The 20612-nt window shown below is 44.6% G+C and overlaps 1 protein-coding gene across 2 annotated transcripts in view; it reads left to right on the top strand.

The window, feature by feature from the left end:
* Window positions 1-20612, top strand: part of TTC28 (tetratricopeptide repeat domain 28) — a 115515-nt gene that overhangs the window by 35074 nt on the left and 59829 nt on the right. The window lies entirely within an intron of this gene.

The raw sequence follows: 20612 nt of genomic DNA, 5'->3' as shown, positions 1-20612 counted from the left end.
TCAGACTTTGTATACTGGTGCCTCATCTCTTTTCAGCTAGTCTGAAGCTGTTCCTTCACGTTTTTTTCAAGCAGGTGATTGTACCGAGTGAAGGGAGTTCTTATTTCAAGTCATTGTCTCATAAGAAGGATAAACAGATGACAGTCAAGCTTAGTGGGAGTGTCGATGCATTTTTCAGGTCCCTCTGTGCCTCCTTTCAAACTGGTTTTAAGATGTCTACAAGCTGTAGATTTTTAAATGTCTGTTTTTACTATTTTCAAGTGAATGTGCAGTCACTCCTGTGGTTACGGCTGTGGAAACCCCTCCAGGCCATGGTTACAGCTGTATTGACTGAACCACTGAAATATTATTCTTGGCTGTTGGCTGGACTCCTCAGCTCTGGAAGATTCTGTTCAGAGTGTCAGGATTCACTTGGCAGTATTGGCTCACCCGCTTATGCTTAAATCACCATGTCAGATGGTTCTCTTTTTTTTCTCTGCATTATTGTCTGTGTCCAAATCGAGTTGATTTTGGGCAACCAAATTTGATTGTGCAGGGGGTGCACGAGACGGCTGAACTTCTCTGAACTGTCAGACATCTCACTCATCTGAGCAAAAAAAAAATTCCTATTCCTGCTGTGATGTGATGCAAACTGTGTTCATGTCGGCCTAGGTTCTGTTTTCAGCTGTAGTCCCAGCGAATCTCAGCAGAGGTTATTTAGTCCGTGCTGCCAGCAGCCTCACGTGAGCGCGGCTGGGATTTCTGCTGGCCTGGCGCCGTTGCAGTGCTGCCGTCATGTGCTGCACAGAGTAGCCTCAGGAAAGGGGCTCGTGCAGACCCACGCAGGAGGTTCTGCTGCCCCAGGTCTGAGTGGCACAGAAAATGAGACAGTGCAGCAACGAGTGGTACTGTAGGCCCTGGTACTGCTGGTCCTTTGCTCAGGTGGCTTCTGAGAAGTCATTTGCATGCCTTGTCTCTATTAGAATACCCAAATAAGAGAGTTGAATGCGTGTGCTGCTTCACTGAATCGGGAGTCTCCTTTGATTTATTTATACTCGTGTTCTTTTGCTTTAGCCATGTTTTTATTATTAAATGTTTAAGGTGTTTTGCTCATTGAGAGATATTTGCTTTTACAGCTGTGAAACTGTGCTGTATAGAATCTCATACAGTTTATTAGTCCTGTGTGTAACCCTGGAGTATGCTCCTTTGTCTGGTGATTCCCAGATACAGCTATTGCCTGGAATGTGTAACTGGTTCTCTTGCCTTCAGCAAGTGAAAAACCAAATTTGCTTGTGACTGAAGTACTCATGTTCTGTTGTAAACCATGTGTGTTTTTAAGTTTAAAAAATGACTGTTGTTTACTAATTTTTTCCCACAAGCATCAGAACTAATGAAGACTTTTCCTGTGGACTTTGGTGACTCACCTCTGGCTCCACTTCCTTCCAGGTTCCCCCTGCATCCTTGTTTTCTAGTCCAGAGCAAGGTCCATGCTGGCCTGATGCCCTGGGACACGGGCACTGGGCCCAGGAGCCGGGGGCTGCCAGCGCAGTGTGTGAGTCTGTTGCCTTGGGAAGTTAGGCTGGAATTCCAGCATGAGACATCCCCTGCATTTGGGTGAACACAACTGCACTGACTCTCTCAGGAACCAGTAATTACATAGGATCTGGCTGTAGCTATGACTGATCCGTTATATTGATCGTATTCTTTAAAAAGCATAAAATCAGTCATGCCAGTTTGTTCATGGCTCAGTTTGCAGGAATTACATAGAATCATAGAATTGTTATGTTTGGACAAGATCACCAAGTCCAGGCACCGCCATGTTCACCACTAAAGCATGTACCCAAGTGCCACATCCACACGTTATTGAACACTTCCAGGGATGATGACTCCACCGCTGCCCTGGGCAGCCTGTGCCGAGGCTGGACAATTCTTTCCATTAAGAAATTTCCCTAATATCCAACCTAAACTTCCCTTGGTACAACTTGAGGCTATTTCCTCGTGTCCTGTCACTTGTTACTCAGGAGAACAACTCCCACCTGGTTACAACCTCCTTTCAGGGAGTTGTAGGAGAGGGAGAAAATTCCCCTCTGAGCCTCCTGTTCTCCAGGCTGAGCTCCCCCAGCTCCTTCAGCTGCTCCTCATCAGACTCTTCCCCAGCTCTGTTCTGTTCTCTGATGACCCGTTCCATGATCTTCTCTGGCACTGAGGGCAGGCTGACAGTCATGTAGTTCTCTGGAGCTAAATCTTTCCCTTATCACATCCTCTTTTTGAAGCTTCCTTCGGCTCTGGGGTTCAGTTTGCTGGCAGAGCCATGTGTGCTGCCCTTCAGGATACTGGCTCAGGCAGCTCCCTCATCAGTGAAAAGGTGATTTTTTGCTGGATCCCACTGCCCTGGACTTGCCTTGGGCTGCTCTGACCCATTGTTGACTAGGATTTGCTGCAGCCTCTGGGCTAAGGGGAGAAAAGAATGGCGTGGATGGTGGTGTGGTCATGTTAACTAATGCAGAATAGTGAATCTATGAATAATAATAACGAAAGTCATTATACTTGTGAGTGCATGATGGGGTACTGGAGTTCAGATGAGAGCACTCCTTTCCGAACTGTTCAAGCCAGCAAGTTGTATAAAGTGGTGCTTCAAGTTTATGAAATGTACCTTGTTTTTACATTGGAGCAGTGTGGGAAGTTCCGCCTGCTTGAGCCTGATAACAGCAACTGGTTTAGATACTAAACAAAATTGCATATAGGAGTCATTTGCTAATCAATTCTGTGACTAAATGCTGGACAAAACCTGAACTGGCTGTGTTGGGTGTGGATGTCATGAAGGGTTCAGTAAATCATCAATAGCAACACAGTGCTGAGCTGCAGTATCCCTTTGTTCCTGACTCCCACAAGTTGGGCGTATTTACCAAGAGCATTTCAGTGAGAAGTTCATTCATGTGTAACACTTCTGTATGCAAACAGCTTCTTCAGTTTTCCTGGAGTAGAAAATACGCTCTTAGTAAATGAATGCAAATCTCATTATCTGTCTGCCATAACTTACTCTCTTGGAGATCTGTATTGTTTTTTTTGAATCTATATATTATGGTAAGTCCAAGTCCTCTGTTCGGATTTTCAGTACGTGCTCAAGATTAGAACAGTGCATTTTATCTTGGTCACTGTGTAATAGTAGGATCCAAAAGCTCAGATATTGTTCTTTTTTCCTTTTAATCTGTAACTTTGTGCCACCATTCCTGTCTCCATCTGTTCCTGCTGCTACTGAATCTGGGCACACACATCGCGTTCTGCATGGGAGAGGAGCTGTTTTCTCGCTGTGCCATTCGGAGCTGAAGTGGGGTTGAATGGGAGTGTTTGGGTTCCTGGGACAACCTCTGTTATTCACTAGAAACAATGAAATACCTTTTTGTGACCTTGTCAGTAATGATGTCTGTGTGACTCTTACAAGGAAGCACTGTGGGGAATCTACGGTGATTGCAATCTGTATTGTATTGCAGCTAAAATGTCACAGGCTGTAGAGTTCTTTTCCATAGGGAATGGAATGGGCTGGCTCCCGGGTGGGCTTCTGGTGCAAAAGTCACTTTTTCACTCTGTATTGTGGAGTGAAATGAGTTATGCAGTGGAAAAGGACTGGGAAATGCTTGCAAGGCTGATAATTCCTGCAGAGGAGCATGAGTTTAGCGGACCTTGGTGTCCTGCACTGGGCAGGTTGACAGGTGACAGGCAGCACTGGGATTGGTTGCATGAGGATTTACTGATGTGGCAAATGCCATGATTTTTCTGAGCTGGAAAATCAAACCTGTTTTTCAGAATTCTGCTCACATTAGGTGAAAACAAGCAAAATTTTATTTTTTTCTAATGTTTTTCACTTTCCTTTTTTCCCCCTCCTTCCTCACCTTTGCTTCTTTCCCCCACTTTCATAACTGGCAGTTATCAGAAGAGTATTCATGAGCTTTCCTATTTTATATTTCTTAAAGACACTTTAAAAATCTGAATCTACCCTCTTATGTGCTTAAATAAACAGAAATGGATAGTATTCCTGACCTGTTAAATATTGCAGATCTTTTCCATTTAAGGCAATACAGTCCTTGGCTCTGGAATGATGTTATGCCTGAATTCATAGCGAATCTGAGCTGGTAATCTGTTGTTCTGCTGTGATGGACCACTGTCCTGCCTTCCTCCTAACACTGACTGAAATCAAAAAGCTTCTTCCAGAGAGGGGAGAGCATGAGGACACCTCCTCAAGGGGAAGGCTGACTGGGTGGGAATGGGGCTGGTAGGGCTGATTTGGGTATTTCCAGACCTAGTAGAAAAGTCTGCCAAGTCTTGATTGGTCTTAACCCATTTCCCACAGATTTCTGTGATGAAATGTGCAATTTGTAACTACAGTGCATTATGTAAGGTTTTTTATATCTGGTAAGAGTTTCTGCATCTTCTCTTGATAGACTTCCAGTCTTATAGGCATAGTAAGATATGTGACACCTGCTTGTACTGTGTACAGCAAAGACCCAGCAACTTTTGGTGGCACAGTCCCCCAAAACATGGTAATTTTGTCCCTCACTATTAAATTGCTGTTGCCTTTTGTCATCTCTCGTTTTGTGCTTCAGGGTCTCCTGCTGTATGGATGACTGACTTCCACCTGTCTGTGACCATTTAGAGTCTTTCAACCCACTAAACACTCTTTGATAATCCTGTTTAACTGTTGGGTCAGTCGTGAGCTCTGAGAAGCTTGCTTTGAAAACTCATGTTCTGCAGTGCCTGGAAGATGCTGTGCTGTGAGCAAGCTCGGCCCATCTCTGATGGTTCAGGTGCTGCGGAAGATCCATGAACACTGTGCTTCTCTTTCCACAGTCTTGGAGCAGGATCGATTTTGCTGTACTGCTGAAAGGCTAAATTGGGACATTATATGGTAATGGAGATGTACAGAGGCAGCAGCAGTCCAGTGGACTCTGTTCCCACAGTTGGTCACAAGAGATGTGGGATTGTACATATTTCCTTATGAAAAATGGTGAATAACTGACCTTACATGTTCCTGACAGACATTTTCCTTATGCACAAGAAGAACAGCTGACAGACATTTTCCTTATGCACAAAAGCAACAAATGCAAATATTAGTTTCTTGTAACCTCTGGTATTTTGTTTGCGTCTATACAGTTTTTGCAAATACTAGAGCAGCTGTTGCCATACTTGTCCTTATTGCCCAAAAAGAATGCATATCCAAATGCTGTCTTGGAGTCTTTGATTCACTCAGGAGAAAAGAACTGTATGTCCAATGCAGTGTTATAACTGATCTTCCTTTGACGTAATCTGTGGATGTGATTTATTCCTCCTCTTCTCTGCATGCACGTCTAAAAATCTGTGTCTTTGAGGCTTTCATGATAACCTAACGATAGGGTCATTAAGTAGGGTTTGTGGTTTCTTGTTAATATTATCAAAGATAGATGCATATTTTGGCAGAGCAGAACCGTGGGTTAATCAATGGGATGGCAACATACAATTCACCAAGCAAATACTCCTCCTCTATTTCCTAAATAGAGCATTTGATGGGAATACTCTTTGTGGTAAGTGCTGTGCTGGAGAATTTCAGTGTAGAAGATAATTACTTGTAATTATGGAAATTTCTGCAAGGGAAATGGTTTGAATTTGTTCCTGTTCAGAAATGGAATTGCTCTACTTGCAATATTTGAATCCTTTTAGAAGATTAATGCAATCTTCCTTCATTCCTGTGTATGGGCATTGTAACCTTCTGATATACCTAAAATCATCCCTTCAGTCCTGCTCATGTTTGAATTTCTACTAGAGCTTATTTTGGTTTAGAAGAAAAATCCATGACATTCACAAAGCTTCTCTTAAACTGGGTCTGTTACTTCGAGAGCTGACAAAAGAAGTTAAAAATGAGCATGAAGTTAGATGTAGGTGAAGGTGAAAGAAGAGGATGTGATAGTTGGCTTAGGTCAGAACTTACACCTTATAGCAAAGGTGCACGATATGCACGTTGTACCTGCATGTTCTGGTCATTGTGGACATCGAGTCCAAGCAAAACCTCCGAGTGTGGTTTGTATGCAGGGTGTGTAGGAAGCCTTTTCCATGCCGGGAAAACTGGAGAATATCAAGATGAAATAAACAAGCGGGACGAGGACAGGTCAGGATTAGAGAGTCTTTCCTAGAACGGTGCAGCATGTTCCTCGTCTGCTTGGAGAGACTGTGAAGCTGCTCTGCCTGCATGTGAAATCTGGGGTCAGTGGGATGTGATCAGGTGCTCAGATTGCCTCAGGGCAAGGCTGACGTGCTTGCTTGGCACTGTGTTACAGAGCTACTGTTTATGTGAGAGCCAGTGTCTGTCCTCGTGTGCAGAGCCACCCTGGAGTCAGGTTGGCTTTGTAAGCACTGCTCTGCACAGCTCATCATCTTGCTGTATTTGTATATGTTTGTCAGACTTCTGTATTTGAATTGAACACTGGAAAGGAATTTCATGATTTGCAGTCTTTCCGATAAGTTTCAGTGTTGCTTCTCAATGTTTTGTGGAAAAAGTGAGGTCTTCAGCTGCCAAATGACATTAGGGCTTTTTAGCTATTTGTAACATTCTCCTCTGTGTTACTTTATTTAAGCAGAAATACCCTGCTCTGGTAAATCGACCCTTGTTAAAGGGATTCCTGGGTCAATTTGTAAGAACAGCAGCAGCTTGTACTGCTAAGTATATTTAACTGGAACTTGGAATATTAGTTTGACAGGAGCAGTTAAGCAACAAATCTGAGAAAATACAGGCAAAGTGAAATTGTACAATTCCTCGATACAGGTTAGATGGACTGGTTCAGCCATAGAGTGTTTGGGAAGGAGAGCTTGCCTCTGGAGGAATGGAAGAGGATTCCCTATGTGAGGCAAACACGGTGGTTCATAATTGGGCCTAATGTGGGGTAACAGCAGAAGCCCAGCATAGTGGGGTTTTTTGCAGAGATGCTGGTTTGAAAAGGTTTGGAGTAATGAATAGGGACATGTTCTCAGATTGCTTTCTCCTATTCTGAGAAAACCAGGGCTTTATAAATAATAAAATACCTGGCTGTGTTATAGTTTAATTGGAATAATCTCTGAGACCATTACTCTTTGGTTAGCCACAGTTAAAAGCGTCAGTAACATTCCTACTGGGATATTTATTAAAGCTGTATGGATTGTGCTGTCAGCATAGCTTGGGTTTGTTCCCCAAAAGCACGGCTGGCTTCCTGGCCCGAGCTGCTCCCTGCTCCTGCCCCGCTCATCCTGGGGCAGGCACTGATGCTGTGTGGATCCAGTGGCTGTGCTGCTTGGGAGTGACCCTTGGGAAGTGTGTTTGATTGCAGGGGGCTTGGCTCCTCGGCACCTCACTGCACTCTGAGCCTTGGTGTTACTGATGTGATTTTTTTTTTTTTTTTTTTTTTTTTTTTTTTTTTTTTTTTGGATAGTGAGTAGTAAGTTGTGTTTCCAAAAGACCTGTTTTTTCCATTACATGAAAATACAGGTCTTCCTGTCAGAGTTACTGAGTGTTTCTTTTATTCTTGTTTTAATAATTTAGTATCTTACTACATTTAATGCAGTAAAAGAGGATTGTGAGATGAACGTAAGTGTGACAACTTATTGCAAACTCTGGTTATATGCTTTCCAGGGGAGCACAAACAATTCAGTGCCTTCAGCTATTTGAATAACCCAGATACAGGCTTGTTTAGTTTCTTGCCTGATATGTGCTACATTGAAACAAAATTGCACAGCTGAGATGGGAATGTTTATGGGATGGGCTAGTCTGAAACTCTGGAATCAGAATTAAGCGTAGTGGCTTTAGTTGCAAATAATTTCTGTCCTTTTAATGGAAAACAGTTTGTAAAAGCACTTTTTGTGGTTAGTGTACAAGTCATTGAATCTGTCCTGGATACAAGCTGCTGTTTGGCCTGCCATGGAGCAGCAGACCAGTTGGGTATTACAGTGGTGGGTCGAGCTGAGCTGGAGCTGATGCCTCCCAAGCTGGGCCAGTGTCCCCACTGTGGCCAGGGAAGGCTGGGTGCCAGCTTGGGCCCAAAATATTTACATCTCCCTGGAAAGCAGAAGGGATTAAGGCAGAGACACTCAGACACTGAGCCTGGGCAGACCCTGCGGGTGCAGAGGGAGAGGCTTTGCTGGGGTGCTGTGGGGAGGCTTAAGGGCAAAGTTCCTCAGTGGCCAAATGCGGGGTGGCCATGGGCCTGCTCAAGTGGAGGCCTGTATCTGCCACAGACCTGGGCATGTGTGGTGCCCAGAGGAGGCAGGTTCTGCAGCCTGGGCTCCTTGGTGTCTGGGGAAGGCAGGTTCTGCAGCCCAGGCCCAGTGGTGCCCAGAGGAGGTGGGTTCTGCAGCCTGGGCTTGGTGGTGCCCAGATGAGGTGGGTTCTGCAGCCTGGGCTTGGTGGTGCCCAGAGGAGGTGGGTTCTGCAGCCTGGGCTTGGTGGTGCCCAGATGAGGTGAGTTCTGCAGCCTGGGCTCAGTGGTGTCTGGAGGAGGTGGGTTCTGCAGTCTGGGCTCCGTGGTGCCCAGATGAGGTGGGTTCTGCAGTCTGGGCTCCGTGGTGCCCAGAGGAGGTGGGTTCTGCAATCTGGGCTCCGTGGTGCCCAGAGGAGGTGGGTTCTGCAGCCTGGGCTCAGAGCTGCCTGGGAGAGGCAGGTTCTGCAGCCTGGGCTTAGTGGTGTCTGGAGGAGGTAGGTTCTGCAGCCTGGGCTTGGTGGAGGAGAGGTGGACATGAAGCCCAGGGTAACACACTGCAAAGGGCTCGGTGGCCAAGATGCTTCTCTTGGCCAGTGCTCTGGTGCAGGGTCCAAAGGGATTGTGCAGGTCTGGAGCTGCCGCCGCCTCAGATTAATTGAGATGCTGTGTATTTGTAAAAAACAGTGCCAAAATATATTCTGAACTAAACAGCCATCAGAGGGATAAAACCAACTGTCTGATCTCCTGGTAAACGGTGCTTTTCTTTTAGATGTCTTTGTATTTTTCTTTGTACTTTGCCATTACTTTTTTCTTTTCTGATTATCTTGTAACCTGCCAGATGATGATATCAGCTCATCTACCCTGAAACCCAAGTCTGGAATGGAAGGAAAGGCAATTCCTTTGATACTCTGGCAACTCTCCACGTTTCCCTGACAAACCTGCTATGTTGTGACTTCCTTCAGCAAACACTATTTAGACAGGCTGTCCATGTGCCTCCTGTATAGATGGCTGCAAGAGGCTTTTCTGCCCTCTCTTAGAGTGGAATCACACCTAAGCAAGCATGAATTAACCTCCATAAAACATTCTACTATTTTTACTCTTAAGTGGCAGGAAGGAGGGACTTAGGTGATACATAAAATATCCAGCTGTGTTATTCATGTTAATTAGGCCTTTACAGAGACTCTTATGACTTGGCACCATCCCATTTTCCATAGAAATGTTACTCTGTTATGGTTGGAGAGCCCTCTCATGAATTTCTAGGTTCTGAATATTAGCTCTTGCTCAGATGCAGACTCATGACAAGGATATCTGGGGAGAGAAATGCCTTTGCCAGTCTCTCACAACATGTAATGAATGCATACCACAGCTTCCTCCTTCCCTCCCCCTCCCCTCCCACTGACTTACTAGAAATTCTTCTGTGTGCAGGTGATGAGGCCCTGGCACAGGGTGCCCAGAGAAGCTGTGGCTGCCTCATCCCTGGAAGTGTCCAAGGCCAGGTTGGACAGGGCTTAGAGCAACCTGGGATAGTGGAAGGTGTCACTGCCCAAGGCAAGGGGTTGGAACAGGATGAGCTTTAACTTCCCTTCCAGACCAAACCATAGAACCAGTGATTCTAGGAACAGTTTCCTTCCTGTGGAAGAGTGCAATCCCTGAGCCTTGGCAGGCTGTAACAGATCACCTTTGATGCTGGAACCACTAGCTTCTTGTTAGCGTAACTGCTGCTCTTGAAAAGTCTGGGGGTAAGCTTTGTTTGGTGTAGAAAGAGTTGAGAAATCATTTTGAAGTAATGTTTAACTTCTGTCTGGGATTTTCTAAGATCAGATCAATGCAGCTGAGATTAAAGAAAGGAAGAAAACATCTTCCTTTCAGGAAGTAAAGTAGCTCCCACAGTAAGTGTTCCTATTGAGCTACAGTTTTCTTCAGCATGCCACCAGTTATTAGCAACACTATAAAGAATAGATTTCTTAGGTTGTATGAAAAGCAGGTTGAGCTGTAGAGTATTTTGCAGTGAAGAAATGTGCTTGAAAGGGAGCCAAAAGCTGTCATTTCCCTTTTCATCTATTAAAAAGTACATTAACACTGTCAGTCATCAGGCTTCAGAGGTTAGGCACATACAGTCAGTATCTGCCAATAAAATCAAAGATTTAACACATCTCGCTATCAAAGTTGGATTAAAAAGAGAAATCTGCCATATGGGCATAAGCCCCAGCTGTGCTCCAGCTCGGTGACTCTAAACAAGGACATGATCCTTTGAAATCTGCAGCGTTCCTGCTGTTGAAGCAGTGCCAGTGGCTGTGCAGTGCTGGGCAGGAAGGCCAGCACTCCTGGGTATCCTGTGTGTTCTTGTCCTGGGGAAGGTGGGAAGGGCAGCTGTGGGAATCAGTGAAATATGGCAGCACTTGCTCCCAGGGTGTCCCAGTTGTAATGCAGCTGGTTGGATGGTGATGAGTTGTTTGAGTACAGGTGTGACTTTTATATGTTTTTCTTAGACATTAGTTCTGTTCTTTGTGTAGCTGGCAAAAGTTAAAAGCATCTGGTGCGTTCTCCGTGCTGCTTTCCTTTCTGATTGGCATTATCTTCTGAGCAGTAGCAGCAAAGTTCATCCAGCACTTCAGACTAAAAGTCAGCTAAGTTAGCAGAGAAATTCCCATCCTGCTCAGTAGCTGTTGGATCTGGGTCTGCCCGACCATTTTTATGCCAGGATTGATGAAGATATTAGTGTTGAGTAGTATATATTATTTTTCTGACACTGTAGATTAAGCTTAGGACCTTGCTAAACCTTGCTTTTACTGTTTGTGTGTGTGTGATTGATTGTGGTTTATTGGAGTTTTTTTAATAGACCTCCTTAGAAGTCTTCAGAATCTATGGAAATGTCCATTTCCCCTCATACCTTCCCCCTCTCCCACCACAAAGCTTTTTAACACTTTAGCAGCAGTTGCTTTGCTCTCTCTGCAGCTAACTAGATATTGCAGCAATAATACTGGAGTTTGTGCATGCTTGTTTCTGTGGGAAAGTGTTTCCTGGACCCAGTGATCTCCATATTGTACATTACTCAAACTTCCTATGAGCTACATAAGAGCTTCTGGGGTAATAATGATTTTTTTAGTGGTTCTGAGTGTTTGCAGTGACTCGGAGGGTGTGCTGGTGGTTCAGGATGGCCAGTCTTGCCACCTGGGTCAGGGAGCTCTGAAGAGCTGTACATTCTTTTTGAGTCTTTTCCCATTTTGGCCTCGAAGCTGGATTTTTTTATTTGTCCCGGTTGGGGAATAGGACATCTAGATCCTATGAAATGAAATTGTAAACATGCAATAGCTCTGTGAGTTAAAAGCAATTCAGCTGTTTTAAATGTAAATGGTGTAGGATTATATACTTGATTTGTTATAGCTTCCTAATTCTGCCTGCCTCAGCACTTTCCTGGCAGTTAATTGCATCAGGGCTCAGAGAAACATTCCATAAGCTGCTGAAGACAGCTTTGCCACAGTCTGACACACTTCTCCCTCGGTTACATAGCAAATGGACGCTCTGGGATAATTAGTAAGGAGGAGCTCCAGTGGCCTGGGTACTGTCCTCTGCAGCCTTTTGCCTGTGAAATGCCCTCTCATGCAAGTCTAGAAGTCTTTTGTTCTGGATATCAATTTGTGCAGTGATTAGAATGACTAGATCTGTGTTTTGGTGGGTAAAGAAATGTAGGGAAATATTTAATATTTTGCACAGGCACTCAGTGAGGGAGATACAAATTTCCCCAAAGCCACAGTTATTTCAGCTTGTCCCTAGTTTTCTTCAATGCACAGAATTAGTCCTGGGAGAGTAGGAATGCATTTAGGTTCTCACTACTGCAGAACCAAGGTCTTAGCAGCAAAAATACCCTGTTCAGTTTGATCTCAGAGGAGGACTTGATGGCATTGAGGTGGGAACTGCCCAGTTACAGTCGAGGCTCTGGGATATAGGTTGAATCACTGTGGTTTTTGTCTTAATTTTCCCATTTTCAGCATTTGTTTTCTTACTTCTGTAGTTCAGCATCCCTCTGAATAGGTCGTCTTTGGGCTCTCACAATCCTGGCTCTGTACATGGCTTTAAAAAGCAGAACGTGATAAACTCCAAACTGTTAACAATTAGTGCAGTCTGGCGAGTTCCTCTGTGTAGTAGGATGTCTGATGTGAAATAATGCATTAGAGGAAAATTTTCCTAAGGGAAATTAGTCTCAAAGATGCAGGTGGGCCATGTGTTTCTGTCTCCTTGAGAAGATGTGTCTTCTGAGGCATAATTAAAATTCTTTACAATTATTTTCACAATACACACTGAATGGATAAGTGTGACAGTTGAATGACAAGCATATATGCAGACTAGGACAAGCAGAATGGGTGAATATAGTTTTCTGACTAAAACTTTTGTTATGAGCTGAATTCACAGCTGCTAGGATATAGACATGAAATTGAATCTGCCATTCTAGATGCTGATTTCTTTTCTTTGTGCTTCTCTGTGTATGTTGAACCTCTTACTAGCACTGACTTTTCTTCCTAGATCCTGCCCTATCCAGGGGTTGTGGTACATTGTGTCTGTGGCAGTGGAAGCTGAGGTGATGGTGTGTGGCTCACTCTGCTGAGTTTAGGGCAAAGTCAAGTCCTTTCTGATGTGGCAAGGCAGTAACAGATCCATTAGCCTTCACACAGAGCTTTTGGCTGCCTCAGTCAGTCTCCTGTTTGCTTAGAGCATCTACACCCTCGAGGTTTAAAAGACTGATGAGCTGCCAGGTGCCACGTTTACTTCTTAAACAGGTTAATAGATTTTCTAGTTTTAACCTTAATCTTATCTTGTTAATCATCTCAGCATTGACTGATTTATGTTTTTGTTCCAATAAGCAGTTGAAGCTAGGATTCACCCCATTATAAATGTTAGCTATATTAATCTGTACTTACTTGCATTGCATTGCTGTAAAAGTGACCTCAGATCTTGCAGGCATTTCCAGAGACGTTATTAGCAAGTCTGCTGGAGCCCTTATGGTCCTGATAGTGGTTGAACCATCCACTTCGATGAAAAATGGGTGGCTTCTGTAGTAAATCCTAGAAACCCTGTACCCCACCCCCAGGTAATGGTGCCGTGTACACAGATGTACTGGTTCATCCCTTTGGAGCTAGAATGTCTCTCATGCCATTTGTACCAAGTGTCCAAAGGATCACTGTCTTCATTCATGTGCCCCTGTCTGTCTGGCTTGTGACAATAAATGGAGGTATTACAAGGTATCCCCACTTTGTATTTGCTGCTGTTTCACCTGCCGTGTCCAATGGAATCCATTTGAATCCAATTGAATCCGCGCAGTGGGACCCAGGCATTTCCTTGCCTGATACTTATTTTCATTGGAAAATCTTTCACAGAATCACAGAATAGTCTTGAATTGGAAGGGACCCAGAAGGATCATCAAGTCCAGCTCTTAAGTGAATGGCCCATATGGGGATGAACCCTATGAGCTTGGCATTAGTAGCACCATGCTCTAACCAACTGCACCAGTCTCAGGCTCTCACTTGACCAGCATTGAATCTGTTAAGGTGTTCAGCCTGGTCTCATTAGGCAGTTTGAATGCAGACAGCACTGATGCTTTTGTCTTGTGCAAAGGGTCACTTAAAGCTGCATTGAAATCAGTTGTCAACCATCTGGACCTGTTTCAGGAGTTCTAGTCCTGGGGTTTTCACACTGCAGCCATGTGCCTCATTCTTCTCCACTGTGCCTCCATCTGAAGGGGAAAGTCTGAGGTGCTGAGGCTCAGTAACTGGCTTTGTTATGGACTGATTTTCAGGAGGGTTTTCATTTCCATTTATCTCAAGTGTCTCATTTAGGAACACATGAGGGAAAGAGCCTGTCACACACTACTGGAGTGTGTCCTGCTTGGCCTCCTGTCCCCTGGGATCGGGCCTGTCCCTTCTCCTGCAGCGGTTCCGCCGCAGCCCCCGCTGCCATGGAGACGCATCACCAGTGGCCATTACAGTGGTGCTGAGATGGCGGCTCCTGCTGTGCCTGCAATTCCCATCATCCTGCTTCCATCAGCATTTTTCTGGTTTGAATCCTGCTTTGATGAATTCCATCTTCTCCATGCTCACAGCACAGTGCCCTTCCAGACATACATTCTCGGATGCAATGCTTTGTGGCCCAACACAAGCTGTCTCTCTCTTACTCTGATACCTTTTAATCATTGAAATGCAGCATTTTGAGCTGTTTCTGCCATCTGTTTTTTGCATAAGGCTTCTCCTGGCTTTCACATGATGTGTAAGAAGTCAGGAGATCTGCATCTTCCCCACAGGAGAGGCGGTGGTGTACCCATGGGATCCAGCCAATCAGCTTGGGGTGCCTGTAATTCCAGTATGATTAGGGACCTGGTGTAATCCCTGTGCATAAAATGGGAAGTTTTCTGCAACAGGCGAGTCCTGTGGATTCTGATGAAGGTACCTTCCTTTGCCAGAACTGTAGCAAAGAATACACTAATCAGGCAACACATCTGTGGATAGAATGTAAAGGGTATTTACTTACTGGCTGTCAAATTGGAGTCAATTTGTTGTAGTTCAGTTTGGGAATTGTTCAGAACTGGTCTGAATGATGGCAGACAGGTCCTATGTAGCCTCTGGAGGCTCTCACGCTGGCCAGGGCCTTTGGTGGAGGTGTGAATAGTGTCTCCTCCTCTGGTGGGATGCCAGACACTTGATCAGTATAAGCAGGGTTCATATCACTTGCAGCTGCTGCAGGGTGGCCTGTGGTACCTGCTCTCAGGCTGTGGGCAGGGCCCTGGCCTTGCTCTGTGCACCATTTTCCTGGGGTATTTATTTATCATGAAGCTACTACAGGACCTGTAGTTCTGTAAAACCCTGGGACAGTCACGCTGGCTTCTTCAGAGCATCTGGCAGGAAACCGTGCCCTAAAGTCGTGGTGACTCTATAAAACGCTGATCAGTTCACTGTTTTAATTTTCATTGTGTTTCCTTTCAGCTTCTGGCTCTCTGGTGTTCTCAGTACAATTCCATCTTTGTTTCGTTGTCACGGTCTAATGTGTGGTGGCTGGTGACAGTGCTATGCACAGAGCTTGTGGAGTCTCTGAATTAGTTTGCTCGCATCTGTGTGAAGAACTGGAGCCAAAAACCTCTCCTTTCAGAGGATTAGAATCACATCATTACTGGAGGGAGTTCAGAGAAGAGTGAAAAAAGTGATTAGGGGCCTAGAGGGACTGATGTATGAGGAAAGATCAAAGGGGCTGAATTTGTATCATTTGGATAACTGACTGAGTGGGGAACATAAAAGTCTGTGATTATGGAATGTGTATAAACAGGGATGTGTCAGGGAGAGATTATTTAATGTGGGGTGATGGGGGAAATGGAATTACAGTAGAAAGGGGCAAATAGCTGTTAAATACAAAAATTTCCCAACAATGAGTTCGGGTGTTCCGTTGTCTCTTGCTGTAAATCCAGTGACTTGAGCTATTGCTTTTTAGTTTATTGATAAATGCACATAAAATGTTTCAAATAGAGGTAGGAGTGTAAAGCAAATAGTGGTGCAGCAATGGCTCTCTGGTTGTATGTCCCTTTGGCCTCAGTGGCTGCATCTGCAGGGTCCATCCAGCTTGGGTGGGACTCGCTGAACAGAGCAGTGAATGGGGCATCATCAGAAAAAGGCCTTTCCTGGCTTTTCCATCAGATTAATGTGATCAGGCTGACAAGAGGTCACCTCTCTGTGGCATCTGTCCTGCTGCAGGTACTTGGGATTTCAGAGGAATAATACTCACAGAGTCAATAGCTGTGTTGCTTTGGTTCAGCAGTTTGGACTGCCTAGACTTTAAAGTGGGATCTAGGACCTTATTTCCAGAACCAGCAATTGCAGAAATTAGTGATATTTTAGATGATATTTCCAGGATGCTGCTTTCATCCCTTCTGCCAGGTGTCTGTGGTCTGCATTTCACGGCAGCTACATTCCTGCCTCTCCCACTGAATTGCATTCTTAACAACCTTTAAATGAGTCTGGGCTGCTGTATGAATTGACTAGTTATCTTCTCTACTGATGTTAATAATATCTTAATAAATGCAAAACATGTTTTGGAAATTCCAGACTTCAGTTGCAGCTGAATCTTTCTTTGGTTTCAAGCTAAAAATCTTTTTTTAACTGAAATGGTGGCTTGAAAGTTCTTTCCTGCCTGCTTATAATACCAAGGCCTGGGAGGAGGGTTGTTGTCATCACTAACTGCATTTTCTACCATGTTGTTGGTTTAAAGCAAATCTTTTACGTTATCTAACATATCTTTGCCGATATAAACTCTCATAGTACTCTGTTTTTTCCTGCCTAGCTGGGAATAATAAATAACCTGTTTGAGGCAATGCTTTGTGGCCTGTGCTTCTGTGCCAGCCCGGCTGGGTCAACTTTGTCCCTGCCCTCAGAGCCTGTGCTCAGCTGCACGGGGTCTGGCACGAGCCAGGAGGAGCTGGGGGATGATGAGGCAGGTCAGGCATGTGCCTGATGTGAGGAGATGCTTGGCAGGCAGTGTACTGAGTCTTGTGTGTGCAAAAGAGAGGATCAGTGTTCATGTGTAGGATAGGGGTGTGTGTCTTTAAAGGCAATGGGTTAGTGTATTCTCTTGGTATTGTGTATTTCAGAGCAGAGGCTTATTGACTCAGGTACATGAAATAGTGACGCCTCGAAGCAGGATTTCCTTTGGGAACAGTCACGTGAAAGGGCAAAGGGGAAATGATTGAAATGGAAACCTCCAGACCCTGCTGAATTACTTTTTCTTTTTTTTTTTCAAATGGAACTGTAGCACTGAAGGAACATTTACCCCTACCCAGGTCTGTAACTGCTGCGTCTCTTCCTAGGATAGATGAGAGGTGGCAGGGGTGAGGTGCTGCATGTGGCATGAGAATTGACTGTGGTTGGAACTGCTGTGTCTGCTGGGCATGGAGCAGATGTGCTTGTTGGGGATATGGTGGCTCTTGGCTGCTTTTCCCCTGGATTGCTATACCGAGTCTCCCAGCTGTATATGAAATGCATAGTCACAGACTTACACGTCAGCATCATTTCTTATAAACTGCTTTCCTCAAAGAAAGGATCTGGCATGAGAAGTGCCAAGTGTCCAAGGGGTATTTGCCAGTGTCAGTGTAGGACAGCAGCTGGTGGTGGGCTGACAAGCAGGCAGTCTTATGGAGAGCAGGTTTTCCCAGACAGGAAGTTTTTCACATTTTCTGTTAGAAGTTTTTGTTTGCGGGTTTTTGCTTTGGTTTGGTGGTGCTTTTGGGGGGTTTTTTTGTTTGTTTGTTTGGTTTTTTTTTTGTGTGTTTGGGGTTTTTTTTTGTGGTTTTTTTATTTTTTTATTGTTGTTGTTGGTTTTTTTGGTTTTTGTTATGGAGAGACTTCTAACACAATATCAGAATGCAAATACCAAGATGGTCTTCAAAAAGGTTTGTCCTAGTCAGGTTTAAGAGGCTTCAGGCTCAGAGTAATTTTCCTGAAGAGACTGCTAGAGGATTTCCTGATCTGCTAAAGTATGTTTGACTTATTTTCTGGTTGTAGAATCCCTTGTGCGAGAACTATCACATGGCCATTTTTCAGAGCTTGGCTGTGTGTTTGCAATTTTGACACGATAGCATAAACCTGTGCAGAATCTGTGTGTTTGGTCCCAGTAAGGGATGGCTCTAGCACATTCCTTATCAAATGATAAATATCAAAATATCGATTTTTTGTGTTATAGAAAAAATTAGAACATCTGATAATGCCCTATAACGTATTTATAACAACTGTTTATATTATATTCAGTGTCTGGGGATCTGTGTTCATTCCTCACAGATCCTCTGTTTTTCTGATATTTTTATGCCCAGAGATTGACCAGGAAAAGCATTCAGAATTGTGATTCCTGACTATGTTGGTTGAGAAGTGCTTTGTGGCAGTGAATCATTGCTAATGGCTGCCAAGCTGCTGCAGACTTCATTGCACAATGCCATTAGTAGTCAAAGAATTCTTTATAACCAAGCAAAGATTTTACAAGGTGCAGTAGTTCTGATCATTATTACTCTGTTAATTGTGCTGTACTTGCTAACAAACTATTGTTTCTGCTTTCCTCTGTGAAGTAAAAGAAATTGTGATGAAGCGTAGGTTGTTATCCTTGCCTGTACCATGAAGGGGAGCATTGAAATATTGATGGCAATGCTGATGTCTGAGCACAGAGGAGTTTACTGCGATGACCTTCTGCTACCTGGGTTGCAACTCCAGATGGGGATTCAAATTCGATGAGCATGTGGCACATCTCACTTCTAGCATCACGCAAGCCCTTCATCTTCTTGACAAGGAAGAGCAGGATTCAGCTGTTTCTCCTGCACAAGTCACTGCTGCACTTCAGTGTCTTTGCCTGTGCAAAAAGATAGAAAATGGAGGGGTCAAGGAGATGTTGAGGGCAGACTTCTCTTTCTCTGTCGGTGATACCCTTGCTGATGCAGCCCAGCATCCCACTGGCTCTCAGCTGCAGCAGCACACTGGTCACTCACACTGAGCTTGGTGTCCACCAGGTCCCTTTCCACAGAGCTGCTCCCCATGCAGGTCGATCCCAGCCTTTGCTGCACTCCTGGATTCTGTTTTCCCAGGTGCAAGACCTTACTGAACTTGCTGAACTTTGTAAGGTTCTTGTTTGCCCATTCTTCCAGCCTATCCAGGTCTTCCTGCTGGCTGGCTCTCCCTTCCCAAGTTTCCAGTTCCCCGCTCAGTTTGGTGTCCTCAGCAAACGTTCTCAGGCTGCACCTTTCCTCCACTGTGTTCAGGAATGCACAATTCTGCAAGCTTTTCCTGATCAAGTCCAGTTGTACAGCAGTGGTTAGAGGAGTGAAACATGCATGCTCAGGGACTGGGCTGAGAGAGACCCACTGAGTTCACAGATCCATCAGATTCTGCGTAGTCTAGATTCCAAACAGACCAAAACGAGGTATCAAAATATATTATTTTTAAAATCTTGTGCTTAGTCGCCCCATCTCTTGCATGTTTAATTAACTCCTCCGTCATGTGGTTTCTGAGTATAGAACAGGAGCCAAAACAATCCTTTTAAATTGTGTCATATGATTGTCTTTTTTGTCCACGAGATTATAACAGTGGAAGGAGCAGAGCATGGCTGGAATTTATAACCTGTGGCTCTCTTCACTGAAAACTGTAATTTTCAAAGCAATTCTCTGCAAGGGGACTGTGTTACTGTGACTTCTCATGCAGTATAAATAATGTTCTTTTCAGTTTACATCAAACAGAGCAGGCCATTGCTTCCTGATCCAGTGGAAGCTCTGGTAATTGCTTCTGTAGGTTCCGTTTGTAGATCAGACTGCTATGACTAAATTTAATTACTTACAGCTGAATCCAGTGGAAGTAATAAGTTCAAAATAACCTCTGTCATGCTGCCGTGAAAGCAGCATGTTCCTAGAAAAAGGCACTTCCTAATTGTTTCATTTTTCAGGAGAAGTTTTTAACTTTCACTTGTTCATTGTCTGGGTAAGTGAAGAATGGAGCTTTGCAGGACTGTCCCACTCAAAGCTGTGGGCTGTGATGAAGCTCCTATGTCTTGCCTAACAGCTGTTGGAGCATTTCCTCATGCATGGGTCTTGCATTCCGTGCAAATAAAGGAAGTGTTGTGCTCTGCAGGTCTGAGCAGCAGAGAGAGAAGCGACTTGGCTGGGGTGCCTGTGAAGCCAGCTCTGCTGTCTGGTGAGCACATCACTGGGCATGTCTTGTGCTTACACTGGCTGGGCTCTCTGAGTCCCCAGTTGTGAGATCCAGGTGCCTGATGTGACAGAGATGTCTCCAGCTGCAGAGGCTGGATCTCACTACGCCTCTGTTTGAGACATCTCTTATCTTGGAGGAGCTCTTGCTGCCAGTCTCCTTTGAGTTCCTGGGCAGCAGTGTCCTTCACATCCAGCAGCTGTGGTAGCATACAGGTGTGGGAGCTGTGCCACAGAGGAAACATAAAGCAGTATAGCTTCAAAAAGTGTTAAAAATACACGAAAGGAATAAAGTAGTGTATGTTCTCATTTCCAGGTTGTACTGAGTCACACATAGGGAGAGTGTGGAGAAGGGCTTTGAGGACTGCATGCCTGTCCTGCTCCTCCCAGGGGATCCAGGCTGGTTGTGGCCAGAATCACCAGCAGGTCTACAAGAGCTTTTGTCAGACGTGGTGTGGTGGTTGTCATCTTGCACAGTGTTGTCCTTCTTGAGCTGTGGCACCCTGACTGGAAGTATATTCGGAGATGTGATGAGAAAGAACAGATGCCTTGAAAGATTGTCATATAATAAGAGAAAAGCTTGGAATTATTTACTGAAGTGTTAACAAAGACCTAAGGGATGATGTTCTTGGTTTTTCGCTTGATTATGCAAGAATTAAATGAAAGACTGCTTAACTGATCCGCAGAAAAATTTGCTGCAGGACAGTGCAGGGACATGGTGACACTGG

Source organism: Aphelocoma coerulescens, chromosome 15 (assembly GCF_041296385.1).
Source record: "Aphelocoma coerulescens isolate FSJ_1873_10779 chromosome 15, UR_Acoe_1.0, whole genome shotgun sequence".
In the NCBI taxonomy this organism is placed as follows: Eukaryota; Metazoa; Chordata; class Aves; order Passeriformes; family Corvidae; genus Aphelocoma; species Aphelocoma coerulescens.
Note: the sequence above shows the minus strand (reverse complement) of the source record. Positions and strands in the feature narration are given on the sequence as shown.